The sequence below is a fragment of the Leuresthes tenuis genome, unplaced genomic scaffold, assembly GCF_036924035.1.
Source record: "Leuresthes tenuis unplaced genomic scaffold, fLeuTen1.0.hap1 SCAF_9, whole genome shotgun sequence".
Taxonomy (NCBI): Eukaryota; Metazoa; Chordata; class Actinopteri; order Atheriniformes; family Atherinopsidae; genus Leuresthes; species Leuresthes tenuis.
The window spans coordinates 2,540,724-2,556,352 of NW_027325363.1; the positions used below are offsets into that span (position 1 = coordinate 2,540,724).

General features: G+C 41.4%; 1 long non-coding RNA gene across 2 annotated transcripts in view; it reads right to left on the reverse strand.

The window, feature by feature from the left end:
* LOC140313905 (uncharacterized) overlaps positions 1-15,629 on the reverse strand; it is a 201,103-nt gene that overhangs the window by 45,368 nt on the left and 140,106 nt on the right. For both annotated transcript variants that reach the window (XR_011917103.1, XR_011917102.1), the window contains one exon: positions 12,656-12,783. This is a non-coding gene — a long non-coding RNA (uncharacterized lncRNA). The remainder of the gene's footprint in view (positions 1-12,655; positions 12,784-15,629) is intronic.

Here is a 15,629-nt window from a genome sequence, read left to right on the forward strand (position 1 = left end):
CCAGGAGAACCAGAAACGTCTGGTTTCCTCCCTTCTAAAGAAGTCTTCGTGATGATTTGAAATGACACAAAACAATAGAAACTCAAAGTGAAACAGGAACTGTGTTATTCAGCTCTAAGTTGGTCTTCTTTTGTGTTATAATTGGCTTTGATCTTAGACATTATAAATTCATATTCTGTATTTTACTAAATAATGTTCCTAGCTGGTACTTTTCCACTCTGCTCACCTTAAATGGTCCAAGACCTTAGAATGACATAAACAACTGGGTCAGACAGAACATCTGTATTGGAGCAGATAGGTCTGGTACATTAGATCCGAGCCTAAAACAGTTTCTCACATCCAAAGAACACAACAAGGACAGCGGCTGGCCTGATCAGGCCACTAAAAACTGGCCAATTATACTCTGACAAGTGTGAATACAACCTCTGTGAGATAAAGCTGAATATAAATATGAAATGTTTCCGGATATCGGGGCTCGGCCTGACGGATTTCCTGCTCTGGCACTTCGAGTCCAGCTGCAATATACTTTACTATGTGACCACTGATAAATACTTTATTTAATAAACGATTTCTCCAGCTTATTCTTGAGCTTCCAATGAAAGAATCGGGCTAACATTTGCCAGAAATAACAACACAGAGGCAGAACCTCATTCAGCTTTTTAAGAGATGATGTTTGGGAGTGGGGGGGGGGCTGGATTATGTTACAATCTGACTGCTGTGCTCTCTGTGCCGGTTTAGGAGACAGGAAGGGAGTAGCAATGGCAGCCCTTCTGTGGCTGTATCCAGTTACGTTGAGCTCTCCAGGAACTGTTCTGGTGGATTCTGTTGATCCAGCTCCTCTCCAGAATTTGCAGTTCTGTGATTTCTTCTGTGGTTCTGACTTCCATCTTGAGTTACACTTCCCAGAGTTAGTTTTTCCTTGTGTTTCCACTTCCCTCAGCTGTTAGTGGTCAACAATCTGTCCCCAGAAAGCGAATCAGCTGCATAATCCATGCAGAGATCTTGGTCTTGATCCTACATGAAGTCCAGCAAGTCTGCAGTGCATCTACAGTATGTGAGATCTACATTCTCTAAAATATGACCTCTTATTGTGAAAAACCCCCTTTAAGTGTTTGATTTGACTGCTCAGTCATCGTTTCTCTTCAGTGGTGAAAAAGATACAGACAAAAAAAGTCCTTATCTGTGTTGGCGCCCAGAAAAAGACAGAAAACACGACTTCCTGCCCCAGTGTGTGTGCACCTGCTAGTAGATGTTTGGGGTGAAAACTGATGTCACCTCTGATTACATCTCAGTTGAAAATAAAACAAAAAGCACCCACAGCATCATCTTCAGTCTTTATGCATCTCCATTTCCTCTGTGACCTCTTCTCTTTCTCTTCTCACCTCAATATTTTGGCTCCTGCTTGCCTCAAGATTCAGCAAATCCACTTTATGCTAGCATGAAGCGGGTGTGTTTACCCCTTCGTAGCGGTTTAGATGGGGTCGTGTTTACCCTTATTACACAAAGGGCCCATGTTACACACTCGTCGTGTGGTTTTCACAACCTTGAGAGTGGAAATTTTCTGAAATGAGGCAAATTTGACGGTGTGAATCTGTACAAAACGAGGCCAGGTGTTGATTTACGGGACCATGCTATCATGGAAAGGTGGAGAATGGATGATAATGTAGACAAATGAATGAGAAAAGTGAGAAGAAAAGAATAACTTAAGGGATTAAGACATGCTCTAAACTAATCACACGAGACAGAGAGCAACAACGGGATTCAGCTTCATGCTCCAGCTTTCCTCAGAGCTACAAGAACAACAAAAGATTAAATCTGACCTTTTGTGGTGCAAATGTTGAGTCATTTGCACAGCAAAGAGGAAAAGTATGAATCATCTGAAGGACGAATAGCTTTGACCTCTGAGCTTTAGACTCCTGACTCAAAGGCACAGCCTGGGACTGAAATGACTCCACAGGAAAAATGAAAGCAGCCTCTTTTTCTCACCATATCCACTTCATATACAATCTCTCCTCTAATAAACTTTCTGGTTTCCCTAATGCCTCGAAATTGAGAATCAAATGAATTCAAGTTGAAGAATTTGTGTGGATTTAAAAAACAGTGAGAACTAAATGCCTGAATCCAAATGTGGTTCATTCCTGTGAGTCCACCGCCTTTTGCTCCTCTCTCCAAACGAGAAAGCGTGGGGAATTTGGAGCTCGAGGTCCTCGCTGTTCCATTTAAAGTGTCAAAAATGATTTCACTGAAGAGCTTTACTATCGCCCTCCATTAAAGACATTAGTGGGGGGGATTTTACGGCCCAAATCAACCCACTCTATGAGGTCCGAGCACAGATGCCAACAAATACAAAAAATAAGCTGCAAGTGCAAAATGTAACTTGTCTTTATGGGTTCTTGAGTCCAAAAGAGAAACCAGAGGCCGACCCACTCCTCTTCCACAGAACTTCACCATTTATTCTACCAATCATATGTTCCGTCAGCCAGATCTGAAATTAAGTTAGACGTTAGAGAGACCTTCAGTTTTACTAGTGTTAACAAATCATTTAACCGGAACAGGTGCGCTGCGGCGCTGTAATAAAGGGCTCCGGCTGACTTTTCCGTTGAAAATTGTATTTGAGCTCGAGCAGAAGTGAACCTGCAAGTACAGTTTTGATTAAACTGCTCTGACCTGCAGTCAGAAAGCTGCAATGCAAAGAATAATTTACACTCTGAGGTTATTCAGCTGTACATGAATAAATGGGATGTGCTGTTTGCTTCATATTCCAGTGACTGCAGGTGGGATCAGTCCTCAGAGAGCTGCAGTGCAGCCCATCAGCTGCAAACACAGCGCTGCTTCCCAGATTAGTTTTGTGCAACATGGCAGGATATTTATCTATAAAACAGCGTCTTCGTGCTGATATTTGCTGCAGATCTGGGTGCCGAAGCTGCATCTATGATGCTGTAAAAGGGGAAAAAGTGGTTTTACAGGTGTAGCAGCTGGTTTTTGTTTCTATTTTTGTTCTGTTTTCTCTTCCTCTTTCCTTGTCCCCCGGTCCGGTTCGGCTCTATTACAGAATTCAAGTTGTAATACAAGTTAAGAATTGAACATATGACCCCACAAAACAACTGTAAACATCTTCTTTCGTGCAGACATGCACATCAGGCTCAGAATCTGCATCGTAATTCATCCAAAGTGCAGTAAAGTGAAGGGAAGACGGGTCTCCGATCAATGATGAGACAAACAAGGGCTGAAAGAGGTGTGTGTGCACACACACGTGCACGAGAATCTGAGGGTGGAGATTAGAAAAGAGAACATCAGGAGTCGTGTGTGTGTGTTTCAGAGATGTTTCTATAAAAAAGGCTGAGATGCAAATCAATAAAGAAGGAAGGAGAAGACCACTAAGAACCCCACTTAAGCACGAAAACACAGAATATAATCTACCCACCAAGTAAATCTATTCACTGGAATTTAAATTCCTTTGAATGTTGACTATTAGGACATTTTTCATTATTTCAACCACAGATTATTATTCAAACTAACCCCAAAAACAACTAACTCTGACATCTGGCTTTGGAGTAGAATGGGAAAAGTGTTCAATTTGCATTCAGTGCTGCATCAAATGAGTTTGCAGAAGTCGTGAATGTTCATCAGGAAGCACATACTGAACCAGGTCCGTGTTTTTCATCCATCCAACACATTAACACACAGACTTTTCAGAACAGGTTTCAGTTTCTGAGACGTTTGACCGCTCAGAGCAACACGCAGTTATCCAAAATGGCGTCTGACAGACTAATTCACTCCCTTCCCCAGCACAACATGTAAAGAATACAGAAGCTAAAGACTGGATGACAAAGGTTGGCGTGACTCTCTGAAGCCATATTGCAATTTTATGTTATAGCAGAGTATTTGTACCCGAAACTCATCCGTTTCTCCAACATTGTTTATAGTTTTAGGGACTAAAGCCATAAAGTCAGTGTTCAATTTAACTGTTTGGCTAGAAAAACTAAATCCATATTTTCCTATCATTAGTACAAGTTAGGGTTAATAATAATAATAATTATAAGGAATTTCTGGACACCAAAACCATCCTTACTCCAGGGATTTGGAGTGATGGGCAGTAAATGGTGTACCTAACAGGGTATTAATGGATACTGAAGATACTGAGAGCAAAGTCAGTCTTTTTACTATAGTTTCTGTATCACTGCATGCGTAGTTTGTGTGTTTGGTTGTGTGTGTGTGTGTGTGTGTGTTGTACAGCTCTCATATCTCTGAGCTGTAATTATATCATAATTATTATTCATCATAGGCTCTTTGATCATGGAACTTTCCAATGATATTAACATTATCATCTACTGGGCAGATAGATGAGAGCGAGAAGAAGAAGGAGTGAGGAAATCAAAGAATAACATAAAAGACACACGGGCAGTGTGAAAAACATTCAGAAACTTGGGCTTTTAGGGGAGGAAAAACAGGAAGAAGATAAAGTAAAGAAAGCGTAAACCTTAATGAGAGAGAGCGAGTAGTGAAGACAAAGTGGGAAAGAAATGATCAACAAGAACGGAAAAATGAGAAGAACGTGAGGCAATTATAAAGCTGAGGAGTCTGCAGAACATTTTAAAAAGCTCACTGCAATTCATAAAAACATCTGCAACAAATACAAACATCTCAAACAGGAAATGATGCCCAAAACCATCCACAGAGAACGCCTTCTTCCTGTTTGTCCTTAAGTTTCTGAATGTTTTCACACTGTCTGTCTGCACTGTATCAAAGGCAAACAGAGCTGATAGAATCCTAATTTATTTACATATTGTTCCAATCCATTGTGTTAACACAGCCTTCAGCCACATGTGCAGGTGGGACCAACTGAAACAAGGCAATAAAGCTAATGCGCCACCCAAATCGTTTCTATACAACAAGTCCCTGCTGTTAGCTACAAAGAGCTTAATGGAGCGGCTCCATCTCCTTGAATGCTCTTGCAAAGGCTTCTGTCCCAACTGGGTCCCTCCGTTGGTCCCAGGATTGTCGTCTAGCAGCTCCTACACCACGCCTAAGACAATCCAAACTCTGTTCATGTGTCGTCCCACGATGGTGGAATGACCTACCGAGCGCTACCAGAACAGGGGCGTCCCTGTCTATCTTCAAGAAGCTCCTGAAAACCCAGCTCTTCAGAGAGCATCTCCTATCCCAGCACTTACCTTGTACTTCCCTACCCCCTCTATCTCTGCACTTTATCTTTCTGCTCTTCCTTCTATGCCTGCACCCTATCTCTACTCTGTCCCCTCTGACAGAGTCGGACTCCTGGGTTCCTTCTATGTAGCTTATTGTTAGCTTTTTATAAAGCTGTTATATCTTCATTTGTAAGCCACTTTGGATAGAAGCGTCTGATAAATACAGAAACAGAAACAGAAACAATTAGAACTAAATGCTTTCACCAAATAAGTGGATTAGACCAAAAATGAGCTTTGTTGATACAGAACAGTGACACAAAATGTACAAAAGCCAAAAAGAAAGAAATACTTGGACAAAGTCTCAATATAATCAATCAAAAGAAGCAAATAATCAAAATTAAAAGTGAACCGTGGTCCGCTAACAAGTTACCTGATCCATCAAGTTCAGTGACGCCCAACTCCAGCGCCAAAAGTCTGTTGGTTTCCCTGCAACTCTGAAGGTTTTTCCTCTATATGCTACGACTTAACTCAGGTCAGGATTCTCTCTGACCAATCAGTGGTCTGCAGTGTTTTCACGTCATTGTTAAATATTGGAGGTGATACTAAAAGGCAGCCAACACCAGGTACTACCAGGAAAAACCCCAGATCAAATAGCCAGGTCAAGGTGAACCAGAGTATATGTGCAAAACACTACAAGTTAGCTCGCCAAGGCTAAGCATGTCAGGAACAATGGAGAGGTAGGACCCAGATGCAGCTCTTTTACCTTCAAAAACAGGTTTATTCCAACAAAACAGGGAGCAAAAAAGCAGGAACAAAAGGCGCGGATTCAGAGCCGGATTCAAAAATACTTAAACATGAAAACAAAACAAGTATGAATAAACAAAGAAACAGGACTATGAGGCATAACCAGACTTATCTCTGTGGCATGAAGGGTTGGGTGAGGATTCCGCAGTGACTGAAAGGAAACCAGGAGGATAAATGCTGTGGAGGGAGTGATCAGTGAATGAAGTTCAGCTGATGACAATGAAACAGGTGATGTGAGGGAACCGAACGTGAAAAACATGATTAAACAAACTGTGACAAAGCAACCTGCCTCCATTACACAGAAGCTTAATGTCCAACAGTTTCTCAAGAACTCCAACATCTTACTGCGATGAGAGAGGTTTAACAAAAGTTTTATTACTACTAAAACTAGAATATGTCACATAACACACCCCTAAAAAACTCTCTAAACAACAGCTAAACCCTCTCAGTCCTCGAAGCAGAGTTAACGAGCCGAAACACTCGTTTAATCAGTGAATGAAAGATCCCGGACAAGCCCCCATGTGTTGCAAACTGCCCAAGGAAAACAGTGCAAATATTTCCCCACGTACTTATTCTTTTATAATACTTTTCCACATTTATTCTTTCATCAGTTCCTCTTTATATTTACTCAATCATCTTATTGCTCTTTGGCAGATCTATTCTTTGTTGTTTTTCCATAGATTTGGTGGGTTTTTTTTAGATTTTTAGATATACATTCAAGAGGTAATTTCCTATTTAATCTAAATTCAACTGTACAGTATTATAAGGAGTTAAAAGGAGCATATGCTGCCACATTTGGCTGATTGTACTTTCAGAAAACAGCACATATTTAATGAAAAAGAAAGAAAAGGACAGACAGGAACAGCAGAGTTTAATCTACATTTCGGATACCTGTTCAATAGACTCCAGTAACACATAATGCTAATAAACTTAAAGCCCAGACAAAGAGAAAAACCTGAGTGCCACAGATAGAGAGGAGGTCAATAGTTGCACACTTTTTGCTCTATTACAACACATCAGTCCCTCGGATAAAGATCACATATCCGTACTCCACATGATCAATGGCTATGGTTAGGAACCGATGTAGAGATGTGAATCACGGTAAAGTGACGGTTTTAGTGTTTTGTAACAATGATTTACTCCTTGGAGAGTGAATGCAGCCCAGAGGAATGCCACCGTCTCCTGGAGCAGGAGCAATATATCAGCTGCATTTCCAGCCCTCTCATAGGGGCCTTTATGCCTCAAGCTCTCAGCTTGAATTATCAATTTAGATGTTAAATCTGAAGAAGAAGACATTGTTGGACGGTTTCATAATACAGTGCGTTCTCCAGAGATGGAGAGTAAGATCCTGCAGGACACTGTTCATCCACTGCTTCATTTTATATGCCGAGGTCTTTAATTTAAACTCACTAAATTTGAGTCAGATCCTGTTTTGAAAATTTTTAGCCGCAGACTCTTGGGAAAGAGCTCTGAACACAGATGAAAACATCCACAATTGGTCATCTAAGGAATCAGTCTGCAAGTTAAATTCAACTCGCAAAGATAAGATCATTAAAATTTTGTGTAGAGACTCCACTTATCCTGAGGGACCTCTTTAACTATCCTTGTGCACCACTGTGCACAGAAATGTTTGACTTCCGTAAGTCACAAATATATCTCAAGTCCCTGATGCCCTGAATCAAGTTAAAAAAGTTTCCGAAACGAGTCAAAATAGGCTACTTACCAAACAAAAAGGCCTCAGAAACCCACAGCTAACTGGGCCCAAACCAACAGTGAGAGTGAAGGAAAGTCAACTTTTTTAAAAGGCTCTGCAAAAGTTAGGAAACCCAAAGCAAAACAATTCAAACATACATGAAGCTGAGGCAGAGAAAACAAGACCTGGCTGCCGTGGAGTGATCTATAACTGATGACAAAAACACAACCAGAGTGATTTCTTCTTCTTTATTCGTGTAGAACGCTGCTGTGTTGCACCGGATCAGTTATCTTATCACACATTTCCTGCCCTGTGTTTGAATTAGGGAGATTTAGCAGGTTATCAGTTCAACTTTGACACCCCTAAACTACCCTTTAAAGCAGGGGTGTCAAACTCAAATACACAGTGGGCCAAAATCTTAAATTGAACAAAGCCGCGGGCCGAGGTTGAACAAATGAACCTTTTAATATGGAACCCAACAAGTTTTGATTTAACAATGAATACTGAACAAGCAAAGCTTAACTTTAAAGTCCAGGGGTGTGAAATTGCTAATAATAATAACAATAATAATAATAAAAACATATCAATGGCATATTAAATTAAAATTAAAATTGAATGCCTGCTTTCTGTTTGCAGCCTTCTGATTTATGTCAAAATTAGCTTCTTACACAGGCTAATAAATGTGAAAATAAAATAACATAAACCTCTTTTCATCTCCTTTACTTTCTGGCTCCTTTGAGCTGTGTCCAGGTCCTTATATTTGTCCTGGTGTTTCGTTTCATTGTGTCGTCTAATATTATATCCTTAGTTACTCCTTAGTTACTCCTTAGTTACTCCTTAGTTACTCCTTAGTTACTGACGCGTTGGCTCCACAAACAAGACAAACAGGTCTGTCTTTTACATAAACAGATATTCTGTCTCCCACCTGTCCAGAAAAGTTGTATTTTCTGCCTTTCTTTTGGCCATTTTTTGGTAGGTAACAGTGACAGCTGTGGTTTGAGGTCAAAGTGTGGTCTGGGGGAGAGGCGGGGGGCTTTCAGACGAAGGAATGCACAAAAAGATCGCTAGCATAGATGCTACTGACACAGAGGAGGGGGCGTGTCTGCCTCTGTTCTAATTGACGCGCCAAAACAACAGCAAAGCATTGTGGGATTTGTAGTATAAGCGGTGACTGCGGTGTTACGGCGCTGCCGCCGTATAATACTGGCGGGCCAGCGCTAATATTAATTTGAAATTGCCTCGCAACTTTGACAGCCCTAAACTCTCCTTTAAAGTGACATTAAGCATAGAATGAGCAAAACATGAATGTAAAGGATGCTGAGGTGGAATAAAAATAGATCTGAGGTGCTTTGTGTCTCCAGCCAGAGGGACTTTGTTTAGCTGAATTAAAAGAAAAGGAAAAAAAACAACAACTTGGAGCTAAAACTGGACTGAAGAACAACAGCCGTCCTTGTGATCAGGGGATTTACACATTCTTCTTCAAGTGGTCCTGGTATCACTTCCCCTCCACCTTCCCTGTCCGACTTTAGCTGGATGGGGATTACAGGTGCTGCAGAGGAAAAGTTGCACAGATGGATGTGCAGTGGTATTGTGTGTGAGTTCCTGTGTGTTCCTGCATATTTGCATTTGTAATGACAATCTGTACGTGGGTCTACGGGAGATAAAGACACTGAAACAGAGAGACAGGAGGAAGCCGTGGTGAGGGGAAGTCTGTGGGGAGCAGAGGCTCTCACACTTTCCCTGCATATTAACCAGTTGTGCAGCAGAAGCCCGGTGGGTCAGACTGAGGACACCAATGCATGTTTAGCCTCTAAGAGCCGAATTCGACTGATGATTGGAGGCCCTTTGAATAATGTATGGATCTGGGATTTCTTAGAGGAGCCGGTTCTCTCAGTCTCTGATCTCTGATCACCTGAACAAACATCAGGGGATCTTTCAGGCCAGAATCCCAATCTACAAGATCTTTTTAATCATTTTAATCGACCGATTCAGTGTGGATCACTTTCACTCAAGCCTGAAGATGCAAATCAAATCTCTGCATCTTGTTTTCGTTCTAATAGTTTTTGTGTAATGATTACACAAGCTGTTACACAATAATTACACATGCATGCCGTCAGGTCATCAGATCAGCCTCTATTAGAGGTTGGGACCGACTACAGACCAGTTAAACCAGTCGATGGTTGTGTTTTGAGTTCCAGGTGAGGCTGAGCAGGTATCCAGGGCTCAGTTTGGACCAGCCCACATTCATCAGTGCTGGTTTCTTAAAGCTCTGCAGGAGCTCCGTTCTTCTCCAGATTCTCTTACCATCGCAGTTATAATCAGGCTCCCCACAGCTTCTTTGGTCACCTGCATATCACTTACTTTACCTTTGTTTCTCAGTGCAACCTTCCTGGAAATCTAGGAAGCCCTCACACCGGAAATAACAGTTCTGATCCAAGCTCCCCTGGATCTATTTCATTGTACCTCCTCTGTTCTTATAGATATTACTGGACCGAACCATCCCGACGATGCTTGTAACTCATTTCTTTCCCATCTCAGGAGTCCATCTGCTCTGTGTTTAACGGCCATTCCAGTGCTGAGATATGACAGAAAAACTACTTTGAAGACACTTTTTTGAAGCTGTATTAGAATAAAGCTTCAAATAAGCTTGAGTTTCAACTGATTTTATCATCACTTACATTTTTATTATAGTTTATCTTTCATATATATAATTTTATTACATTTTTATTCAATCTTATCTTTATTGTTCTGATTTAATCTATTGTTCTTATTTCTTTCTTTCTTGTTTAAACTCTAAATCGTGCTTTTCTGTTATTTCTACTGTTTTAATGTCTCGGTAAAGCACCTTGTTGTTGAATTGTACAAATAAACTTGCCTTACTTTGGCAGAAATGACAGAATATATTAACCGGAGTTGAGTTGCTCTCCCTGTCCATCATAAAACCGTGCAAGAGCTGGAGGAAGGTCACCTGTGTGTGCTGTTTACCTGGAGCGTGACAGCACCTGAGAACCAGAGGAAGGAGCCTGGAGCTCTGAACAACATTCAGCCGGAAAATCACAGATCCCAAGACTACATATATTTGGCACACTCCATTTAACTTAACAGAATCCAGACTCCTGGTCTATTTTCACAGTGCATAATCAATGAAATAAGATTTATTTATTACAAATCAACATGGAAGAGCTTCCTGAGTGTCTCTTTTCCCCCAGCTGAGTTCTAAACTCGTGTCTCTGCTGACTTTTCCCACCTGAGACGTTGGTTTTCTTTGTATTTTACAGACACTCGGTGAAAGAGCTCCTCTTTTAAGCATAGAAAAAGATTAATTTCCTCTTTTGTCCGTGCACTACTGCTCTGACCCCTGCAATCCTCTTACAGCTGCTTTTCTTGGACACTTGTGGTGTTGTTGAGGCGGGGATTGCAATTTGTCACAGCTTCCACTGCTGTGAGTCAGTCTGGATTAAGTTTTCATCTTGACATTTTACTGTTGAAACGGCTTCACTGCAGCGTGGAATTAACTTGCGTGACCTCGGGGATATGAACCAAAGATGTGATGAAACATGACTTCCATCACTTCGTTTGCACGTTTACAAACGTGGTTAAGAACTGTACCACGGAAGATGATGTGGGATTTTATGCATCCGTCTGGCGCCACACACACACAGCAGGAATAAAGCATTGTACCACCCACTGTGCATGAGGCAGCATAATGGCTGTGATGGCCTTCAAATGCACTGTAGGAAACACAGAAATAAAGCATTCTTTCAGTATCATCGGCTGCATTATGCACCGACAGCACAAGAACATGCCAGAAAAAAAACGATCCACACACTGAGCATGTCCAAGGTTAAAAGATGTTAATCCAAGAAATTATTGCTTCGTCTCACTTTATCAGACAGGAACACCTGAACAGAAACAACTGGTCGAGCAATGTTCCAGTCATGGGAAATAATAAGACTAAGAAATGTCCACATGGCTTGACTGGTGTAGCGTTATGCTAACAAACCGTCTGCATCTCCCCAAACTAATACTTTAAGTGCAGCTTTTTTGCAGCTTTTTTGCTTTGGTAAAAGAAAAAATACTATATAATTATTTTTAATTGCATTGACCAAATCTGATGTGGCTAACCCACTTCCAGCTAAGATCACAGCTTCTTACACTGAGACTGGGTTAAAGTAGCTGAACCATGTTGACTCTAAAAGTGACCTGTGCAGAAAGACTTAAAGGCTTTAAAAAAGGAGGAATAAAAAGAAAGTGAAGGACAAACTCCAAAATGTTGCATTTCTAACCAAGAGCAGACAGAGGTCGGATCAAAGGTTTATTCGTCAAAAGATCACTACGCTACGAACCTCTCGTCCCAGGAAAAACCTTGAATTTACCTGGAGATTATCTTCATAAATAAGGTAAATAAGAGGCTTAGCTTGTTAGACAGAGGAAGACTTTCTGAAAGACAGGCAGCTGGTATACTGCACTCATGTTCCCAGTAAACTGTGTAAAACCCTACAAATAAATGCTGCCTATTCCCGTTTTATACATGTCAAACATCTGGGAAGAACTGTCAGTGACATGTGATGAAGAAGGGCATCTTCCACCTGTGAGGTGGAACTATTTATCCCCACAAATGTTGCATTTATAACATGAACCATCACCAACACAGCTGTCATGGCACAGATCAGGTGGAATAAATGTCTCTGAAGGGCACAAAAAGACGGTCGAATCACAGCACAGTAGGTTTTCTGAGCCCAGGCTGGTCCCTGGTGACCTCCAAAGATCCAGTCCTGATGAAAGGTCTGTGCACACTGCTCCTATCAGGAGCTATTTTCAGCTGAATGAAAACGGCCTTCTGCCAGATATCCACCAAAACACAGGACTAACCCTACCTGACACTCAACATTTATTTGCTGCCTTCTTTCAGGCTCTGGAAGTCACCGTTTGGGTATCTATTTTCTGTTTTTACACACAGAGACAGAGTAACGAAGCCACACGAGTCACTAATGCATTAAATACGACCTACCAGAGGATCTCTGGGAAGCAGGGAGTCTGCAGGTGGAGTCAGTCCTTTTATGAAGGATTTAGATTCCAGTCACATCACTGGCTTCAGGGTTACAACAGGATGACAAGCTAACAAGGACACCCTTCCACCTGCAGAAAAGGGGAGGAAGAGGAGGAGCAGGGGAGAGGAGGAAGGTGTTGGAGACAGGACAAGGAAAGAATGCAGGGATGGAAAAGAGAAGAAGAGAAATGTCAACATATTGCATCATCAGTTCATTAGTATTCTTGACGATTCTTTCCTGCTGTCTTCTGTCCCTCATGTCAGCCACCTCCCCTCTATTCTCTCTATTCATCTCTCCTTCCCCTCCTTCCTTTCTGCCCTCCCCTCCCCTCAGGGCTGCACTGCTTATTGTGCTTTCATTTAAGTTCCTCGGCCAGACGTACACAGCATGCTTTGGTAGTTTTACAGAGGTGCAAATAGCTAATCGGGCCTCATTATGACACCGGAAATAGACACATTCAGTCCAAACTAATTATTTTCTCGACAGCCAACATGAATCTCACAGTAATGTGTTTCAGGAGGAGGAGCTCTGTGTTTGTGGACTCATTTCACCACCAAGCAAACTAGAAAATTAAGATTTGTCTCCAGGCAAGGCATGTTTTCCACTGAAAACCATCCACTGAAATGGATTAAAACTGGAAATAAACACACAAAAGAGTTGAGGCCCATGAAACAAATCAATAGACTAAATCTTACGAAGTCCCGACACTTTTGAGAAAACAACAGCAGCTCGAACAAACACAATTACATCAATAAAAAGATAAATTCCTTCATTCTAGAGAGGATTTTACTGTTTTCTTTGGACACCAGATCTTCAGGTTTCAGAGCTTTGGAGCAGTTAAAAGGAAAGGGATAGTAATACTTCTGAAGAGTTTGAGATTTAACTGAAAGGTGCAAAGCAACGGGATATATTAGACCAAATTAAGCTTTTATCTGCAGCTGCAGATGGGTTCGAGTGCAGATATACTTGCTAACACATTTTTATCTAACATATAAATCCACGTCAACTTCATTCAGAAATTCTGCACCAAAGTTTTCTGCAACTGAACAAATCAGAGAGATAAAAAATCAAATGAAACACAGTAAAACGGGCAAAAGGAGGAAAAATAATTCAATAAAAGTATCAAATCAAGGTGTCCAGCTCAGATGAATCGAACACGAGGTTGGGGTCATCAGTGCTTCTCTGAGCTTTTACATCTTCATGCCACATTTTATGTCTTAAATACGACTTTCTCAGAGTTCCTGTGAAATATTTAATCATGTTTTCTTGTTCCTGTTAACAGAGCAGCGGCTGCATTTTGCACCAGTTCCAGGAAACAGAAACTACTGATCTACAGTCACATATGAGGAATCACAATAATCTGTCAGAGAGGAAAGGAAGACGTGGAAAACTATTTCAAGACATCTGGGAGCTTGGCCAAAAGGCTAAACTGGAAGAAAAAGCCTGATTCACCAACTAATCCGATGTGTTGAAGAGCTTTGTTGCAGTAGATCGATGATATGAAGCTAAAAGCTCAAAACGACAGCTGAGGTCATCTCCAGAGTCTGATCACCTGAAGAAAGTGTGTTTCTGTAACTGTGAGAGAGGAACAAATGTCTTTGAGTCCACCTGCACGCTGAAACCTGCCGCTGATTGTTCCAGTTTCTCCCAAAGCATGATGGGAAATGCAAGAAACTTTTTAAACTAGACCTTATTTCTGGCATGAAATACGTTCATCTACTCACCGAGAACAGTTTGGTGAAAGTCGGCGTCCTTCGGAAGATATTTAGATAACTGGAGATCCATATAACGGAGTGAACGGGGCTTAGAGGATGCAGCCTCTAAATAAGGCTTTATCTGTCTTTATTTCACCAATACTTTAAGAAGAATGAATGAATGAACGTGTGCTATAGCTCTGTTAGCTCATAGCTGCTGTTATGTGGCTACTTGCAGCTATAGGAGAGCTAACGGAGGGATTTCTACACAGGCACTCTACTGGGACCACTTCATCCACACGCCCCCCTGCAGCACAGTTTATTCACTCCGTGCTCTGTGACAGTCGGCTAACTTCACACAGAGTTTGCTGCTGATAGTTCTGTGCAACATGGCAGGATATTTATCAGATTTAGACAACATGAACGACGACTTTGAGTAAGATGGACGTTCTTACCGGAGTGAATGAGCCGTGCTGCAGGGGGGCGTGTGGATGAAGTGGTCCCAGTAGAGTGCCTGTGTAGAAATCCCTCCGTTAGCTCTCCTATAGCTGCTAGTAGCCACATAACAGCAGCTATGAGCTAACAGAGCTATAGCACACGCTCATTCATTCATTCTTCTTAAAGTATTGGTGAAATAAAGACAGATAATGCCTTATTTAGAGGCTGCATCCTCTAAGCCCCGTTCACTCCGTTATATGGATCTCCAGTTATCTAAATATCTTCCGAAGGACGCCGACTTTCACCAAACTGTTCTCGGTGAGTAGATGAACGTATTTCATGCCAGAAATAAGGTTCAGGTTTAAGAATACCGGAGTTCCCCTTTAAGTTAAGAAGGAAGTTTGAAGGGAAGCAGGAATGGCAGAAAATAAATTAGAACATGATTCACAGAATGACCTGCAAAAAATCCAACGAGTCGCACCTTATAACAGCGAGCCAATTCTGCGCCTGAGGGTGGAAATTTTCCTCAAGTTTGATGTTTGAAGTGGTTTGGGTGTCATGCAGGTGGGTTACATCACATTCTGTGATTCTATGCATTGAGAACATGATGCATTAAGTACATACATCTAGTATATATATATATACATGTATATACACACATTTAATGGAATCTCATTTTCTAAATTGACTAACTTGAAATAGCTCGAGGCCTGCATTGTGCACTTCAGCTCAGTTAATTTACCTTGGGTGGTCATGAAGGATGGAGGTAATTAAATGTGCTCATAAAGTGAAGCCAAACTAA